The sequence below is a fragment of the Tachysurus vachellii genome, chromosome 3 (genome assembly GCF_030014155.1).
Source record: "Tachysurus vachellii isolate PV-2020 chromosome 3, HZAU_Pvac_v1, whole genome shotgun sequence".
NCBI classification, from domain to species: Eukaryota; Metazoa; Chordata; class Actinopteri; order Siluriformes; family Bagridae; genus Tachysurus; species Tachysurus vachellii.
The window spans coordinates 29,571,710-29,591,361 of NC_083462.1; the positions used below are offsets into that span (position 1 = coordinate 29,571,710).

The window sequence follows — 19,652 nt, forward strand, 5'->3', positions numbered from 1 at the left end:
CCCACATACTGTAGATATTAAGTGGAGCTCATGATCAAACCCAGAACCCTGGAGCTTTCTGAACCACTGTGTTGCTGTTAATCATTCTGTACAATACTAAAAAACTTATACACAACCAACCCCCGATATTAAACTTTGCACCAAGTCTCAAAACATCTGATTTACTTCTCATAAATAGTGTCATTGCTCTTTCTGTAAGGTTACTCCACTGAAGCATTCGTATCCATAGAGCGTTAAGAGTTCTCTGTGTGGTCTGACTCTAGAGGCAGTCTGAAGTAGTTTATGTATCAGAATTGAGGTGTCCTCTGCAAGCCTGAGAGCCATTAGGAATGATGTAAAGTAGATCTTTTCATTGGAGGTCAAGAGTTCTGAGCTTAAAGAGTTGAGCAAATGGACTCATTAAGGACAAACTGGGGCTGTCTAGCCCTTATGGCCTTATGCACTTAAAACACAAGCGCTCAGATTCACAGGCCTGTGGAATGCAGCCTCACATGACGCCACACGAACAACACTCAGTTACTAAAACCAATTAACAAAGGCAGAGCGAAATCCAGGCATTTAGGTGTTTTGTTTGTGGAAGCTAAAACATTTGGCTTGTAAATAGTGGTTAATTTTCCCGTAGTAGGAAATGTAATACTGGATTCCACTGTGCAATCAAGTCAGTAAAAAATTAAATGAGACTCAGAACTTCTCCAGATGCCGTCAATATGTAGAACACCATTTGGTACTGGAGTTCAAACTTGCTTGATATCATCCTGGCCACCTCCATAAAACACAGGCAAGACATTTTATTGGTCTAGGAGTCGGATTTAGAGTTGGACTATTATAATATAGTCCTTATAGTACATTTGACTGGTAAAAGCTGCTCATATGAACTTTTCTGGGTGCCCCAGTCAGATTATTCAAATCGATTGCATGCAGTTCACACCTTCTAAGACAGCAGACATTTCTTGAGTAGAAACATCTGCAATACGGTTTTTAGATTAAACTCTAGACCATCGAATTTATACATCATTAAGCCTGAAAAAAAAAAGTGAAAGAAATCTGGGGAAGGAAATATAGAATAATTAATGTACCAGACAAGCAACAATATTAAAATAAATAAATAAATAATGATGCATGAATGAGAAGATGGCAGGAATCTAGTACACTGACAATATATTTCTGTCAGAAGTAATTTAAGAAGTAAATCACATTAATCACAGTAACTGGATTAATTCAATATGGCTTCCTTATTTACCAGCTTATAATACATTTCTTCCAGAATATCCTATTTTGCTGTTTTTGTATATTATGTGCTGAAAACTTTTTTCAGTTTACTATTTTGCATTTGAAGCAATAAAATGACACCAGTATTTCAGTAGTTTCAGTAATTCAGTATGCCCTTCTGTAAAGAAAACAAGCCTTTACAGTAGTTTGAAGGATAAGCTGATCAAGCCTTCATTTGCTAACATTATGGCTCAGTTTTAGTTCAGTGTTCAGTGTTTTAGTTCAGTGTTGCTTATAAATTTATCCATTAAATCTGAGAGCAACGGTTTAAATGTTTTTGGAATTAAAATACTTAATTAATAGTCAGTTATTAATTCACTCATTTTCTGTACCGCTTATCCTATACATGGAACATAAAGCCACAAGGATTAGGGATCTTGTCAACCCATTAAACACACACACCCATTCATACACTACAGAAAATTTAGAGATCAACCTACAATTCATGATTTTGGACTGGGACTGAAACACAGGGAGAACTCCAATTCTCCAAAGAATGCAAACTCCATGTACAAAAAGTCTAGAGAGGGGAATTAAAAGTGTCATTCTTTTTTAAAATTTATTATTGTCCAACAATGGGATTTCTGAATATTTTGTTTACATGAAACTGTCAGGCAGCTGCACTGGACATCTTACTTGGGTCCATATTGCACAAGAAAAATGGGCTTAAGTCCAGTGTCAGAATAACATGCAACAGAGATACGGCTCTGTTTTTGGCAAACTATCCGTGTAACCCTTATGTTATGCCTTACGTCAGAATACCGATACACTCAATTTCCATAAGAACTCTTTCTTCTATAGAATTTCTGTAGAATTCAGCTGTAAATATGACATTTAGTTATTTCTTTGAGCAGGTAAAATTTCTAGCAAGCAAATTGTTGTAAATGGCCCTGTGCAGATGTTTAAGTGTAGGGTAAACGCCACCTGGATGAGTAAAAATGACGGTCAGTGAACTTATAATCACATAGTAGCACAGCTGGAATCACACCAATAGGCAAATGTCAATTCTACAGTTTTTATTTACACACAAATCCAATCTCTAATATCTCTCCACAAAAGGACCTTATGATGTGTGTGTGTATATATATACATATATGTATATATATACACACACACACAATTTGTATTCTGTGCTTGCTATCTCTCTCTCTCATTTTATATTAGAGAGAGAGAGAGTTTACTCTAACACCCAGGCTAAATCCAGCTCCATGAATCCTTCCTGTCTATCCCCCATGTCTGTTTCTCTATGACCCATTCCCTTTACCCCATCACCTGCCCTACCTGCCCTTTCCTGCTCTAAATCATGCCGTAGATGCCGGCTCTCTAGCAGTTTCCTGCTCCATTGACTCCAACTCATGGGCTGTTGTGAGGGCTGAACGAGCACCAGGCTTGCAACATGTTTGCCTGACTCAGTGGAGGGTCAAATGAATCAACACAAAGACTTGTTTAAGACCATACAAGATTCAGAATACATACAGCAGGATTTAAATATATATAAATGTATAATAATAAATCTATAAATGCATGCATATTGCTCAGACAATTGCTAATGGTATAAGTGTTTTTGATCATATAAATGTTTAAAAAGAATGAATAAGAAAAAAATGAATAAAAATAGCAGACATGAAATTAAAAAAACACTTACTTATTTAAAAAATGGCACCTTTTTCTTCAGTTTTAAAGTTGGTGATGCCTTCACATTCAAAAATATCTTATTTGAACATTTTGATTCAGGTCCTAAGTATGACCCATTGTTAGGTAAGCTCTGAAAGTGGCACAGAACTTTGTTTCCTATCACCTCATTAATCACATGCACCTGAGTCATGTAGTAAGTTTAATGAGCACAGGTATTTAAGCTCGGTCTTTGGCAACACTTGACGTTTAGCTTTCATCGTCTTCAATTTGAGGTTTATAGTTTGTTTCTATGCGTTTCGCCCATTAAACGTTTACTTGCTCTTATAGCCACATCTGATTTACAACTCTGACACTCGTCTGCTGACAATGAGTGAGGCCTCACGTGAACCTTTTTATTTGTGTTTGAGTCTTTGGCATGGAAGATAAACAGTAACGTAAAACTTTCAAAACAAATCATATTACAGCTTCCCAGCTTGTGCACTGCTTTCTGCCCAGCTTTGGCTTTGCTCTGCTCAGGGCCACACACATGCTCAACTCACCAGAGAGAGAGATTGCATAAATATAGGACAACATGGCTCAGGTGTGCTGTGTCATTACCATTTCAGGTCATCATTAAACACTTACACTGAGTAACGGTTAATTACAGTTTTTACAAACTCCTAATTTAGTAAGCTTCTCTTATTTTTTCGATTTTAGGAGAAGCAGGGAACGAATTTTAGGAGAAGCAGGGAATGAATTTTAGGAGAACAGGGAATGAATTTTAGGAGAAGCAGGGAATGAATTTTAGGAGAAGCAGGGAATGAATTTTAGGAGAAGCAGGGAACGACAAGTTTTGCAATAAACTTAACCGTTGAACTGGAATTTTAAAATGAAATGAATGGTCAATAATATGTGCATTTGTAAGTGTAAAGCTGTTTCTAATATTTTGGCCTGTAGTGTTTCTAGAGTACTCAAGTATGAGATTAGAATAGAGTCCAACTAAGAGTCCAATTGAAAAAAAGTCAAAATACACATTATAGCTTTAAATACCAAAACAGTATAAGATTTTAATCAGACTTTTGAAAAACAAATGTCAAATAAAAATGTCAGAACATCCACTAGTAGCCTTTTAGCATTATAAAGAGTTCATGTGATTGGGTTTGGTTAACAGAAAAAACTTCCATTTTGTAAATGTCTTTCTAAAATGACAAACATGCTCAGTATACATAAGACCAGTAGGGCCAAATACACTATATTTTTCCAAATTTTGCATTACTGGAACTAGGAAGCCCAAACTGGTTCCAGCATGATGATGCCCCTGTGAACAAAAAGTGTCCTGCACAAAGCCCTGACATACTGATCACTTTTAAGTTGGAGGAGTTGGAACACCATGTTTTTCCACAAGCCTTCTCAAATTACACCATTGACTGATCTCACTAATGCACTTGTGATGTGATGTGATAGATCGATCCTGAAGGAAATTCAAGACAAACTCCGTGGTCCAAAATTTAAAGGTAAAGCCTTAAAGAGTTGAGTGTGTTATCTCATCAGTTTCAATGTAACCCTGATAAAGTTTGCAGCATGTCTTTACAATATTTCTGTATAAAGGTATTCTGCAAATTAAAGTTGTACATCCAGTAACATTTTGGGTATACGAACTGTGAAGGTGAACTTTTGAACTATTGGAAATAGTGTCATCTGTAACCAGAAATCTGCAGATGGAAAATGAATACACGGATCTTTCTCAATGACACTGGAACATTTGCAGTATTCAAAAGTGAGACATCAGAGATCTTTTAACGTCAGAAGAAGCTTACACACAATGAGATGGGAGCCATTATTAATGTGATTCATAACCTTTAACTCCCTGGTGTATTACAACATTTCGTTTCTTCACCTCCGTGCCATAAACGCACATCTGGACCACAAAGCTAAAAGATGAAAAACATTAAATGTGAAGAGAAAAAAGTTTAAGAGGAGAGAGCAAGATTCTTGGTTTTGTCCACTTAATATATAACAGCCACGAGGACAATAGCGAGTATTGTCTGCCTTTCATCTTCCACAACAATCTTTCACAACCTGGTGACATTTCGACCTTTGCTGTGACCCTTGACCTCTAGGGTTGCACAATGGTCTTAACACTGTGAGGATTGGCATATCTGTTGTTTGCCTACATGCCACTCCATCTCAGAGTGAAACAGATACTGGATCCGAGCAGACGGAGAAAAGAAAGCATTATTCTTTTCTAGTTTCAGAATTAAAAAAGGAGTAGTGTAGTAAACACTAGTGAGTGAATGTGGCTCACTGTAAAAGATGACAGCACTTGTATTTTTTGGAAACATGATCTCTATGATAACTCATCGGAGACACAGGAGGATTAGTTAGCAGTGGGCAGTGCTTATATCTGGGAGTTCCTGTGTGCTCTCTGTATGTTGCAAAAGAACCTGTATTTGTGTATGTAAAAGTTGTTTTTAGTATTGAACTTGGTCATTGGCTTATTAGAGACAAAATGGTCTCTTTTACATGTCTGTAACTAAAACTAGCATTATTTCAAATGAGATGTGTGTACAGTATATTGGTTGTAAATGATCTTTCAGTTTTATTACAAATTTTGGGTCATATTGTATTGGTTTTTTTGCAATCTTCAGTATATTGCCAAGGACTTTCAGACTTTCTCCTGGATCTTCTTTCATAGGTTTATATAATGAATACAATTTCCAGCAATAAGGTTTCTATGCTATATTATAGTGAAAGATTCCTGCCCACTATCCAGCTCTCCGCATATGTCAGCAAGCGACCAGCCAGGGTAAAGGCTAATATACTTCCTACAAGGCACACAAAACCAGCCAATCACATATTTCTATGTTGCTACTATGCTGGCCTTCATAACACATTTGCAGGAAAAAAGCCATCTACCATCTTCCACATACATGAGCTCACAGCTGCCTATGACTGGCTTGTGTTACTGTGATTGACAGGGGGCAATATGCCCAATTTTACTCCCTTGGCTTCCAGCAAGGATGTCTGTGGCATCTTTAGGACTTGCTTAATCAAGAATTAGAACCAGATTTTCAGAGGTTGGAAGACAACGAGGGTGTGATTTCTGTGAGGTCTACCAGAAGCAATCACTATGGCACTCTTTAAATAAACTTACAGTCTGTCTAACAAGGTTCTGTAAAAAAGAATTTAATTTTAACATGATCCTGCGGCTATCTGGGGCATCTTACACTATTTGGCTATGTCTTGTTTAGGTGTTTTAACTATGAGCTAATGTAATCTTAACAAACAAATGAAAAAAAAAAGACAAATAATAATTATTCAAGGCACAATAACAATACCAAATAAATAAATAAATAAATAAATAAAATCCAGGGGCGTGTGTGTGTGTGTGCCCTGTGATGGGTTGGCACTCCATCCAGGGTGTATCCTGCCTTGATGCCCGATGATGCCTGAGATAGGCCCGAGGTAGTTCGGATAAGCGGTAGAAGATTTAAGATGAATTAATGAATCCAGGGGCACGGTGGCTTAGTGGTTAGCACGTTCGCCTCACACCTTCAGGGTTGGGGGTTCGATTCCCGCCTCCGCCTTGTGTGTGTGGAGTTTGCATGTTCTCCCCGTGCCTCGGGGGTTTCCTCCGGGTACTCCGGTTTCCTCCCCCGGTCCAAAGACATGCATGGTAGGTTGATTGGCATCTCTGGAAAATTGTCCGTAGTGTGTGATTGTGTGAGTGAATGAGAGTGTGTGTGTGTGCCCTGCGATGGGTTGGCACTCCGTCCAGGGTGTATCCTGCCTTGATGCCCGATGATGCCTGAGATTGGCACAGGCTCACCGTGACCCGAGGTAGTTCGGATAAGCGGTAGAAAATGAATGAATAAAATCCAGACAAATAATGAGCATTTCTTTCTGTTTCATTTTTGGTAATGTGACATGTTGACGTTACATAGTCAAACCATTTATTGCTTGCATAATCAGTCAAGTTGTCAATATTAGTTTAGGTTAAAATCCACAGTCACTCTTAGTCTGTATGCACTGTGAATGACTGTGAAGGCATCAGATGAAAACCTTCCACTGACCTGGATAAAACAGCTAGAGAGTCAATGACAACTGATCATGATATTACATAGGAGGCTGAAGTTTATCAATAGCTTGATAGAAAATATTGAAATATAAGAATGCATTATATCAAATATTTTCATTATTTCACTTCCATGAAAAGAATGACAGGCGATTATTAAACACAGAAGTGCAGCTGTGTACATGCTTTCTAATGTTCAGTGTTTCCTTCCAATACTAAACATGGTAAAGAGAAAAAAATGTATAATAATAACAGCAAAATCATTTGGTGTTATTAATAAAACATGTGCTAATTTGGTTTACTTTTATTTCCTCAACCAAATAGGGCAATGCAGTAAATAATCCACTTCATCTGCTTTCATTACAATTCTAACATTTTCTGACCATACCTAGGGATCATTTCATTGTGTTTAATCATCTGACTAAACTGTTGCTGATGAGGAAGACTGCCTGAATCTATCGTCTGCTTCATACAAATACCTGTGTATTTTTGTTACTATCGCTTGAGCAATCAGTGACGTAGTGACCCGGTGTCAGAATGTATACTTTGATAGGGAATTTCTGTAATAATTCTGGATAAGACCATCTTCCAAATCCCATAAATCTAAATGTATAAATGAAACCTCATGTAGATGTCATTCAGTCCCTGAAGACAGCCATAGCCAGCAGTGCTGGTCATAGTTTATACCTTTCACAGATTAAAAGGGAACTTGAGAGTCACACCACTGGAAGAAATCACACAGGAAATCTGGATTATTTCACTAGCAATTCATGACCCTTGGAAGGGATGAAAAATGAATGAGTAACTCTGAAGCCTGGTACTGAACAGCTGTGGAAATCGTACATCCGACACATTCTGGTTATATACATAAATACACATGCAAACTGCCACATGCAGAGCAACTCTGCAAATGTTTTAAGTCATGATTCTGTCTCTCTCCTTATGGGACTCAGATGGTTAAGGTTCTGGGTTACTGACTGGATGGATGAGGGTTTGAGCCACAGCACCACCAAGGCACTACTGTTGAGCCCTTGAGCAAGGTCCTTAACCCTCTCTGCTCCTGTATCACTGCTGACCCTGCATGCTGACCCCAACTTCCTAAGCTGGGATACTTGAAGAAAAGAATTTCACTGTGCTGTAATTCATATATGACAAAATAAAGGCTTCTGTAAACGTAACAATATAAAAAACATACCAGCATAAAGGCATCATCACTGATTAAACTAGACTACAGCACAAATTTAACACAAATGTAACACACCTATCTGTTCATTGTGAATTATCTCAATGCAGCAGCTCATTTTATGACATGAAAATGCTCGCGTGTGTGATTCATACGAACGGGAGCCGTGCCAAAATGACATCTGGTTTGGCATCCGAGAGAAAAATAGAAAGAGAGTAAGATAGAAGGAGACATCTAGGGATCAATAAACTGCCTAACAGCACCATGGACTTAAGACTGCTAAGATGGAAAAAAAGAATACATTCGCAAGGAAGGAATTATAGTGTCTCCAGAGTCTTTTAGCCATGGTGAACTGGTTAAATCACCACTGAGGTATAAATAATATGACGTCATATAGATCTGCTTTTTGTATAAGAAGGTATAGGTTATGTAATCCAAATCACCATGACTCAAACAACATATAAAGTGTATTTATTTACAAGCATATTCAGTTTCAAAGGTGGTGCAAAGCAGCTGTTCCTGTTCATAGAGGCTACCACATTGATGAGAATTAACAGAAAGCCACAAGTGTTAATCTTACAGAGATCCTATTATCGATGAACCCAGGTAAACGTTCATGCACAGGGTTAAAAGCAAGGGAGGCATAGAACGAAACAGACGAGAAGCAGACATGGTTGTGGAATGCAAAAGCAGCCTCAAGCTATCTATGTTTATAAGTGGTGTTAGAGGGAGGGAGAGATTTGAGAAGACTTTGAGGTGTGTGTGTGTGTGTGTGTGTGTGTGTGTGTGTGTGTGTGTGTGTGTGTGTGTGTGTGTGTGTGTGTGTGTTTTCCTGCACGCAGACACAAAAGTATAATTCATTAAAAACTATTTGACATCTCACAGCCTGATTTTTTTTTTCTACATGTTGATAACTCAGCCTTGGATTATTTCTTTATTGTATAGTTAATGCTTTTGTTACTTGTTGAAAAATGTGTAATGACTATCAGTGTGTGGTTTAATTAAAACCACTTCTAAGGAAGCTAAAAACGATTCAAACCAGAAGCAGATGTCAAAGCAGATGTTAATTCACTACGCAATTCTGCATCGCATCCTGTCCATACACTCTTAGGGGAAAAACAAGAAGACTAGATCTCTGAAGAATTCGTCAGAGACCGCACTTATTACAACTGTAAAACTCAGAGAAGTTCATAGTAGCTCAACGCTTATTCATACAAAGAACACAAGCACATATCCACCAACCATCCACCATACTGTAGAAAATCAAATACACCAATCGCATGTACAAAAAAATTGTATAATATTCACACAATGTCTGCATTAGAGTCCATTATGGAGCAAAACACCATAAGGGCATCATTCATCTTGTCTAAGGATAAAATATAGTGTTGGGACATGACATTTTGTGTTGTGAGACAATGAGAGCAGATGAGCAGTTGAGAAAGCGCATCTCCAGTGGAGTTAATGTTTTCCAGATCATCCGCCCACAACTGAGAGCACATGAGATAGGAGACAGGTGTCCACCAGTGTCTACATCCACACTTCCCTGAAGTCAGCATTAGTTCCAGATTCTGAGCATTCTCCCTCTCGTTACTGGAAAATCGGGCAAGTGCTTTCCAAGTCAGTATGTGCAAGACATTACGTAGTGCGACTTGAACCCCCTTGAGCCGACCACTAACTCGACATAAAGAAGTGCTGAATCCTTTTTAGCCGCAAGCAACACCAGGGCTCCTGGGAGAGGAATTACTCATGACCGTTCATCTGACGACTCCATATTTCATAAGATACGACACACTGACCTTTACTAAAACGCTCTATAACAGACGTAAGATTTCATTCTGTTCATTCCTCAACACTGACGAATGCAAGTTATTCTCTGAAAGAAGATTTTATATTATGTCCATGTAAGGACTTTAGTAGATTTTAATCAAATTTCTATATGCCCAAAGGAAGATGAAAATAATAATAATAATAATAATAATAATAATAATAATAATAATAATAATAATAATAGTAAGAAGAAGAAGAAGAAGAAGAAGAAGAAGAAGAAGAAGAAGAAGAAGAAGAAAGGCATCATAAAACATCAACAATCACAGATGTAATTCAAAGAAGGGAGCCAGAAGTCATGGCTAAAGATCAAACCCACTACCTCAACAGTGCAACACATGCATTAGCTCTAAATATGGCTCTATTGGACTCTCTGGCTTAGGTATGTGAGACACAAAGAAGTCAGTATATCAGATCTGTTAGTTCTTAGAAACACACACAAACTGGAGAAGAGGTTCCAGTAGAAGAGCTTTAGATCTTAAAAGCCTACACATTCCAGTGTCAAGTCCAACCTTTATATGGCAATGAACACTGCAGCGTACTTCATGTTAATCCCATAACTGACAAAGAGACTAGACATCACCTAGATAAGGTATTTCTTACTATTATTTCAGATTATCAGTCAGTGTATTCATTTGTTTGTTTGTTTAACTATCTATCTATCTATCTAACTAAAATGATCAGACATTTTCAATCATTCATTCATTCATTCATTCATTCATTTTCTACCGCTTATCCGAACTACCTCGGGTCACTGGGAGCCTGTGCCTATCTCAGGCGTCATTGGGCATCAAGGCAGGATACACCCTGGACGGAGTGCCAACCCATCACAGGGCACACACACACTCTCATTCACTCACGCAATCACACACTACGGACAGTTTTCCAAAGATGCCAATCAACCTACCATGCATGTCTTTGAACCGGGGGAGGAAACCGGAGTACCCGGAGGAAACCCCCGAGGCACGGGGAGAACATGCAAACTCCACACACAAGGTGGAGGCGGGAATCAAACCCCGACCCTGGAGGTGTGAGGCGAACGTGCTAACCACTAAGCCACCATGCCGCCCCATTTTCAATCAGTATAAACAAATTATTTTGTCACCAGATGCCTGATATAAAATAAGTCAGGACTCTCTTGGCTTTCAGTGTGAGATGTTTTTAGCTTTATAACCTTACTCAGAATATTAGTGGTTTTAATTGTTATATATATATATATATATATATATATATATATATATATATATATATATATATATATGAATTATTTACAAATTGAATTGACCAAATATGTAATGAATACTATATATTTACACAACATAACAGGCACAAATTAAATTTCTGTGCCTCTGGGAAAAGGAGTTAATGACAATGTGACTTGAGCTGGTTAGATTCCACAAGTTTGCTCAAATCTTAAGATCAATTCTAGATCAAATCTATCAGCGTGTTGCCTGAACACATACTTCAGTAGAAGAGATAAGACATGATGAAAATCTGAGAGTTAACATCACATATCACACATATCACACATAAATAGTGCCAAATATTGAATACTAAGTATCCAAGAGACTAAATATTTAAGACACTAGACATTTTTTTGTTTTAAATATTTCAAAATCCTTCTCATTTTACATTGGAAGAAATCCAGGATTTTTAATGTGGTCTCAAACTTTTGGATCTTACCGTGTATGAACTCTACAATATTTATTATTTAACGAAATATGTCTAATTTTAGAGCTTTAATAACTCCATAAAATAATAAATATCATATCATAAATTAATAAAAATCCATAGCTGTGAAATATTTCTCACATCTACTGTGTCTTTCTCACCAAAACGTTGGCCACAGCTCAATACACACTGCGTGTTTGGTCCACTTTTTTGTGTAGTTGAATCGACTAGCTGAAAGTTATCCGAGTTATAGTGTGCTATGGAATGAGACAAACTCACTCAGACAGAAATAAATATATATATATATTTTTCTGTGGTGTTTAATGTTTTACATATAAATGTTTTTTTTATTATAATAAAATGTTAAAGCTAAATACCAGTGTCTAAACAGTTACCACAATAAAGGATGTATATACTATGTATACTACTGAAGATTATTGTGTCATACTGCTAGATTTATCTGATGGTTGTCTGGATTTATGAAAGCAACAATTTGCATTTATAGATATACACTGGTCTGCTTCAGCCAGATGTCCCTGTTCTGTTTTCTTGATTATCCTCTGGAAAAGGGGGCAATAAATTCAGCACAGGTATTTTATTAATTTAAGGCACAAATTACAGTTTGTCAGATTGATAATGTGTTTTTCGGTGCCATGCTGAATCACATTGCACCAGATGTGTGGCAATTTTTAAATTTCTAAAAAAAAAAAAAAAAAAAAAAAAAAAAAAAAAACACCAAAGGAGAAAAAAAAAACAAATTCAGATATCTGAGAAAAAACATGAATAATAGACCTTGATATTAATCATGAAAGTGCCCAACAGGAAACATGTGAGAAAGGGAAAGTTCGCTTTTGCCTAATGAACCTCCTTGGAGAGATTTTCATCAAACATCAACACTTCAGCTTCCCATGAGCAATCTGAATGTTTGCCCATGTCGAAAACTGTTCTATGTAGCGGATGTGTTTTGGCAGGCTCCATTGAGCTTGCCTCTCTAATGTGTAAGAGCTCTGCCCAAAAAAAAAAAAAGGGATTTCTTTTAACACTTGTTAAGATTAACTTATATCTTCTTGTTGTTCAACATTGTGCTTAGTCAAGTGAATAAGTGAATTGTCGTACACACAAATCCAATTAGGTTGTGAATAAAATGTCAACTCTGACAGCCGAAACTCCTCAAGCAGAACCATCCTTATTGTGAATTAGCCGTAAATATTTACGTGGGTTTACATCCCGTAGTTACACTTGATGAAATCTAAAATGGAAAAGGACTAATATTTACTTTTTGTAGGTTTTGTTGAACTTTTCACCATGACCAACGCTGTCTCTTTATCCCTTCTCACACGAATCACATATGGCAGTAAATTGGTGGAAAGGGAACATGGGGAGGTTCAGAAGCACAAAGACCTCTGTACTGCGTTTCAGTAATGAGCATCGCAGATACACACAGTTTCTGCAAAATCTACACTTCTGTATATAAATAACAAAAAAAAAAAAAAATAGAAAGAATCAAAGAGGTGGTATAGGAATGATTTGTTTCTCAATATGGCAATGATTTGACTATACAGTGATTTCACAACAAACCAAACGAATGAGAGCAATTTTTTTTTAACATGAATTTGACACATGCTAGCATTTCGCAATAGTCATTGGGCTATGAAAGAGCACCACATGTCCTCACTCATCCACCTACTGTACAAATGTGTAAATCAGTATATTTTTTAACTTCATCCGTCTTTACATTTACATAAACTAAACACAAGCATCCAACACATTTCATCATAATTCAAGCTGTTTTGCTTTCCAGTGACCAATAGTCCAACCTAAGAGAGAACAGGCTGAATCCACATCAAACAACATGTGTGGCAATGTCCCAACTTCACATGATCCACCTACCATATGAGCGTCTGCTGACAGTCTCATAAGTCAAGATTGAAACGAACGCCTTTGAGGACATGCAACATTATGAATAGAAAAAATAGTGCTCTTCCCAGTAGTCTGCCCATCACCAGAACAAGATCTGTGCAAATGATCAGCAAGCACGAAGATGAAAAACACTTCTGGTTGATAGTCTTAACATTGTAATATGTGAGTGTAGTCCATCATAAGCTGCCCAATTCAGACAGCAGACCCTCAGTGACCTTGGCAAAAAGAAAACAAACACCAGTCTGCAATTTTTTTCTCTTTGGATTTAGTGCTATTCCCACTGAGACACCTATTTACACAGCACTGCTATAAGCTGATTTTATTGTATAAACCATGAAAGTTAAGATATAGGCGACCACAGGACAATATATTCTCATTCTCAGATGATGCTGACTGACCCCATTGGAGTGTCTGATAATTCTTGTACTGATAAAGGTTCCACAGCCACACCATTTTCAGCTGGGGAAGCAAAACATAGCAGAGCAACAAATTGTATCCACATGTTTTAAATTGTTCAAGGCATTATACTGACAAGCATTGCAAAAAAAATCTGTCAATGGCCAATCATCCTGTTAAAGTAGGGAGTTCTTGTGCTAGATTCTATCAATTGATGATGCATGGAACAAACAAAAGATATCTGATTTTGTGTTACAGTTTACAATAATCTAATACACCAATCAGCCATAACATTAAAACCACCTGTTTAATAGTGTTTAAGTCTTCTTGTGCCACCAAACCAGCTGTGACCTTTTGAGACATGGACTCCACAAGATCTCTGAAGGTGTGTTGTGCTATCTGGCACCAAGGTGCTAGCAGCAGATCCTTGAAGATCTGTAAGTTATGAGGTGGACCCTCTGTGGACCCTCTATGGACCATCTATGGATCTGATTTGTTTGTACACATCCAAAGAGATGCTCGATTGGATTTATGTCAGGAGGATTTATAGTCCAATTCAACACCACAAAGTCTTATTCATGTTTCTCAAACCATTCCTGTAGAATTTTTTGCAGTCTGGCCTCAAGGTAAGAGGCAAATATTTCTGGCAAGAGAATAACAATCGATGCTTGAAATGAGTAGAAATGTCTAGAAATAGGTGTAAACATCTCGTATTGGTTTATCATAATCTATCATTATCAAAATATCAGATAAATGACTGTAATTATAATAAAGATATTTTTACTTGCTTTCTTCAATTCTGGGGGCACGGTGGCTTAGTGGTTAGCATGTGTGCCTCACACCTCCAGGGTTGGGGGTTCGATTCCCGCCTCTGCCTTGTGTGTGTGTGGAGTTTGCATGTTCTCCCCGTGCCTCGGGGGTTTCCTCCGGGTACTCCGGTTTCCTCCCCCGGTTCAAAGACATGCATGGTAGGTTGATTGGCATCTTTGGAAAACTGTCCGTAGTGTGTGATTGCGTGAGTGAATGAGAGTGTGTGTGTGCCCTGCGATGGGTTGGCACTCCGTCCAGGGTGTATCCTGCCTTGATGCCCGATGATGCCTGAGATAGGCACAGGCTCCCCGTGACCCGAGAATATTTCGGATAAGGGGTAGAAAATGAATGAATGTCTTCAATTCTAATTCCTAAAACATAATATTACAGCAGAAAACCAACCTTTGAATGCTTTTTTTTATAAAAGAGGAGCATCAAAAACTAGGGCAATCTCACCTTTCACACTTAAAAGGATGTGTTTGGCTTACTTCCTTATTATACACTAAGCCAACACGAATGATGTGATAGGTTTAAGACTGCATTTGGCCTACAGGATAATCCTCTTGAAATAAGAGCTTGATTTATTCCAGTAAGAATCGCCTACGCTGACACATTTTTCAGAAAGACACAGAAATATGCCGCACCATTTGTGTAAGGATTAAAGACTCAAAATGTTGTTGTTATAAAAAAAAATTAATTTGTAATAAAGTAGCATAGTATCATAGGGAAGCCTATAAATAGTGCAAGAGCTTGTTCTCATCATCAACCTCTCATGAAGAATGGCAGATAACTGATATTGCTCAAATATAATCCAACTGGATTGAGCATATTTATTAAATTCTAGTTCATCTTTTGCCATTTTGATTGCCCTGCCTTAGCTATCGCCGTTTTGACCAACCCAATACACACACACAGACCCATCACCATAAATCCGTCTCTCTTCCTCTCTGTCTCTCTCCTTTCTCTAGCACAGCTCTCATGAATGCATTCCATTTCCCCAAAGGAAGTGAGGAACTGAGCCCTGCCCAGGTTCCCCCTCCTCTTTCTGGGTTACAGTGAACTGACAAGCCCCTGTGAGCCATGAACCCCCTTCCTGCAGGTTCCACCCTCGAGCTCGCCTCATTCCTATCCCTGCCACAGCTGGACAGTTCCTCCCCACCACAGTACCCCTCTTGTACCTGAATGAATTTTTTCACTGTACTGTTCATGTGGTCTTACTGGATGCTAACACTTCATTTCCCCAGCATCCAAGTGCACTCCTGTGCAGTCATTCAGTACAGAACCACTAGCTCAAATGTTACATTTGAATTTGGGAGTTTTAATAAACAAATTTAATATCATAAACCAAGATACATTTACATTTACAGCATTTGGCAGACGCCCTTATCTAGAGCGACATACATAAGTGCTTAAATCTCTAACATTGGATACATTAATGCTGGCTCATTAGGTTATATACTTAAGACACCATGAGTTTAAAACATTGTTCAAAGTTACAATTAAAAAGTGTCAAATGTTTTTTTTTTGTTTAATATAAAACTCTCACTCACTCACTCACTTTCTACCACTTATCCGAACTACCTCGGGTCACGGGGAGCCTGTGCCTATCTCAGGCGTCATCGGGCATCATACACCCTGGACGGAGTGCCAACCCATCGCAGGGCACACACACACACACAATCTCATTCACTCACGCAATCACACATTACGGACAATTTTCCAGAGATGCCAATCAACCTACCATGCATGTCTTTGGACCGGGGGAGGAAACCGGAGTACCCGGAGGAAACCCCCGAGGCACGGGGAGAACATGCAAACTCCACACACACAAGGCGGAGGCGGGAATCAAACCCCCAACCCTGGAGGTGTGAGGCGAACGTGCTAACCACTAAGCCACTAAGCCACCGTGCCCCCAATATAAAACAATATAATCATAAACTACTATAATAAATATAATACAAACTATAATGAACTATTTATATAAATGTCCAGATTTCCAAAGTTTCGGATAGCTGGATTAAACTCTCTGATGACTGAAGTGTGTGTGTGCGTGTGTGTGTGTGTGTGTGTGTGTGTGTGTGTGTGTGTTTTCACTGCAGATTTATGTTAAGGACTATTCGCATATTAGGCTCACAATTCAAATATGTACAGTAATATTCTGCCTATTTATTACATCCATATGTCTTATTATTCCTATATATTATATATAACTTTCTACTGACAGAGTAGAAAATGTCCGAGTTGATATTTTTTATAGCTCTACTTGTTTGTGACTTACTGAGGTTTGGATTAAACCCATGCAATTTAAGAGACCTGTTAAAAAAGCTAATACCTATAAGAATAATAAACACGACTCAAATAATCGAATAAATATGATAATGGCAGATTATTATTTTAACTACTGTTATCAAATATCACAAACCCCCTGGCTATGCTTCACAGAATTCACTTGATCTAAACATTTATCTAAACAATCTGAAATAGTGGCCCAGCCCTTATTCCTGGCATTCATTATGTGCCATAGACGTGCCAGTATGTGTGAGTGGAAGAGGTGGAGTTTGAAACTTCTACACCAGCCTTTCTTAAGGGCCAACATAGTCTCCATAACAAACATACACTCTGATATTCATTAGCACGCCTTCTTTCTTGGTTTCCTTTCTAACACACAGGCAGTGCCAGCTTTTAGTCACACACTAGAGCCAAACATGGCAGCAGTGCCAGCACCAGTGCCGGCCTGCTCTTTTAGACCTGTTCCAGATGAGACCTCTATGATCTATCTAGCTGTGCGTTCCTTTTTTTGCCAAGACCTCCAGCTCAACCCTGGCGTACTTGTGCTCTTGGCTGCAGTTTTGACACACGTTTATGACTCACCGTGGTGCCGCGTCCCTCTCCGAGAGCTCTTAAATTTGATCAGTTCTTAAGTCCATCCAGGGGATAGGTTTCAGAGGCGTAAATAGAGAATTTTTATTTCAAGCCCCAACCCTGTGTTGTAACAGGCCTGAAAGTGGATTTACTGCAGACACACCAGCTTTAAATACCGCTCTCTGAGACCATAACGTTGGTAGCCACACACTTTTGCTGCTTTAGCACGGTGCCAAATGGATGAAGTCATGCGTCTTTCAAAGTACGTTATGGTAGAGTGAACATTAACACCCTTATTACTTAAACAATCACATAAACGTTTCTGTTCATAATGAGCTTTTTTCTTTTTTATTTCATAACACATGTATTAGATTTAGGTACATTTAGCAGAAAAAAATGCTATTATTTCTTTTTTTTTTTTTTTTTTACAAAATCAGACAATACAAAAATACTAATAGTGAATTTTGATACATTTGTAGGTGTAGTTCTTTAAAAAAAAAAAAAAATGATATGACAAATCTACAATAGTTTAGTTGGCTAAATACAATACAGTCTGTCAATCAATGCTTAGTGAAGCAGCAATTTGTAAATAACACAGGTCATGACATTTTTATTTATAGTGGATATATCTAAATATGTTCAGAAAATATATTTTACATAGTTAATTTTAGTGATCTATACATTATTTATATATTTCGAAAGGAGAAAAAAAAGAGAACGGTTTGCTGAAATAAAAGGACGGATTAGACGATAGGAGGGATGTGCAACATGTTGGAGGCTGTATAGATGTTGTATATGGTATATAAACGAGACTGGCAGCACTGTACAGGAGTTAGTGAGAACAGTAGACATTATTTTAGATAAGAAAAAGAGGCATTTAAGAGAAAATATAAATCCACAGTTTTCTTCTTTTTTTTTTCTTCACATGGTAACAGTCCTCTGCCCAGCGACAAGGACTAGGTGCAGAAACACAGTGAGATACAGAATCTCACTGACACACACACACACACACACACACACACACACAAACAACATACATACATACACTGAGTGATTGTAGTGGGACCACACACCTCGAACATATTGGGTTGGATGGGAGTTCTGGCAGGCAGTTAAATTAACACTGTCCCTGGGTATAGATCTAGTTGGCACTGCTGCTGAATGATTATGTGCTCGGAAGGGAGAAGAATCCATACCAGCCAGCAGAAGAGACTCGTTCACCCATTCAAAATGAAACGTGCCAAACCAGTGCGGTCGATGGGATTCGACACACCTGCCCCTATCCCATCCCATCCCATCCCATCCTTCCCAGCACAAATCACACCCACTGGATCGAGAAGCACGGCTCTACCATGCATGCTCTCTCAGCTAGGCGGCCATCTAGAATTCACTATTAAAATTCACAGCCCACATCAACGCCCCAATATCCCCCTCCCTTAAAGCCCAACCCCTTAAAAATCCCGTTAAAATGCAACATCCCTTGAAGCTAGGCTTCTGTGTGGATAGCTTAGGACAGCAGGGATGGGTCTAGTGCTTAGGAGTGTCAGCATCTCATAATGGTATGTAGAGTCCACTAGATTCTGAAGGACCCTCACATACCACAGCGTAAGAGTTCATTGGGATTCGGTCTACCACACACTAAACCTCATCAAGCGTCCTTGGAGCTACACCGCCCAGACAGCGAGTGGTGACGATTTTATAATGATCGGCTATAGTGCTATAAGTTATTCTTCTTTATATTGTTAATATATCTGTGCTAGTAACGTCGCAAGTAATATCATTCCTATAATTAAGGAATTTGTTGTCTTATATTGGCAAAAGGCCTCGGAGACAAGAGAGAGGAAAAAAGGGTGGGGGAAGAGGGAGATGGAGAGGGAGAGAAAGAGGGAGAGAGAGAGAGATCACATGACCAGACTCACAGTCGCAATCTTTCATTCATTCATTCATTCGTTAGTACTTGTTTTGCTTTTCTTCTGCCCCATTATTAATGCTTTCTGCATTCAGCTCCATTCAGAGTATAACAAA

General features: G+C 38.3%; 1 protein-coding gene across 2 annotated transcripts in view; it reads right to left on the minus strand.

Moving 5' to 3' along the window:
- Positions 1-17,956: 17,956 nt before the first annotated feature.
- Positions 17,957-19,652, minus strand: part of plpp3 (phospholipid phosphatase 3) — a 34,008-nt gene continuing 32,312 nt past the window's right edge. For both annotated transcript variants that reach the window (XM_060866664.1, XM_060866665.1), the window contains exon 6: positions 17,957-19,652. This exon is cut by the window's right edge and continues 488 nt beyond it. The gene's annotated coding sequence lies outside the window, so the exon portion shown is untranslated.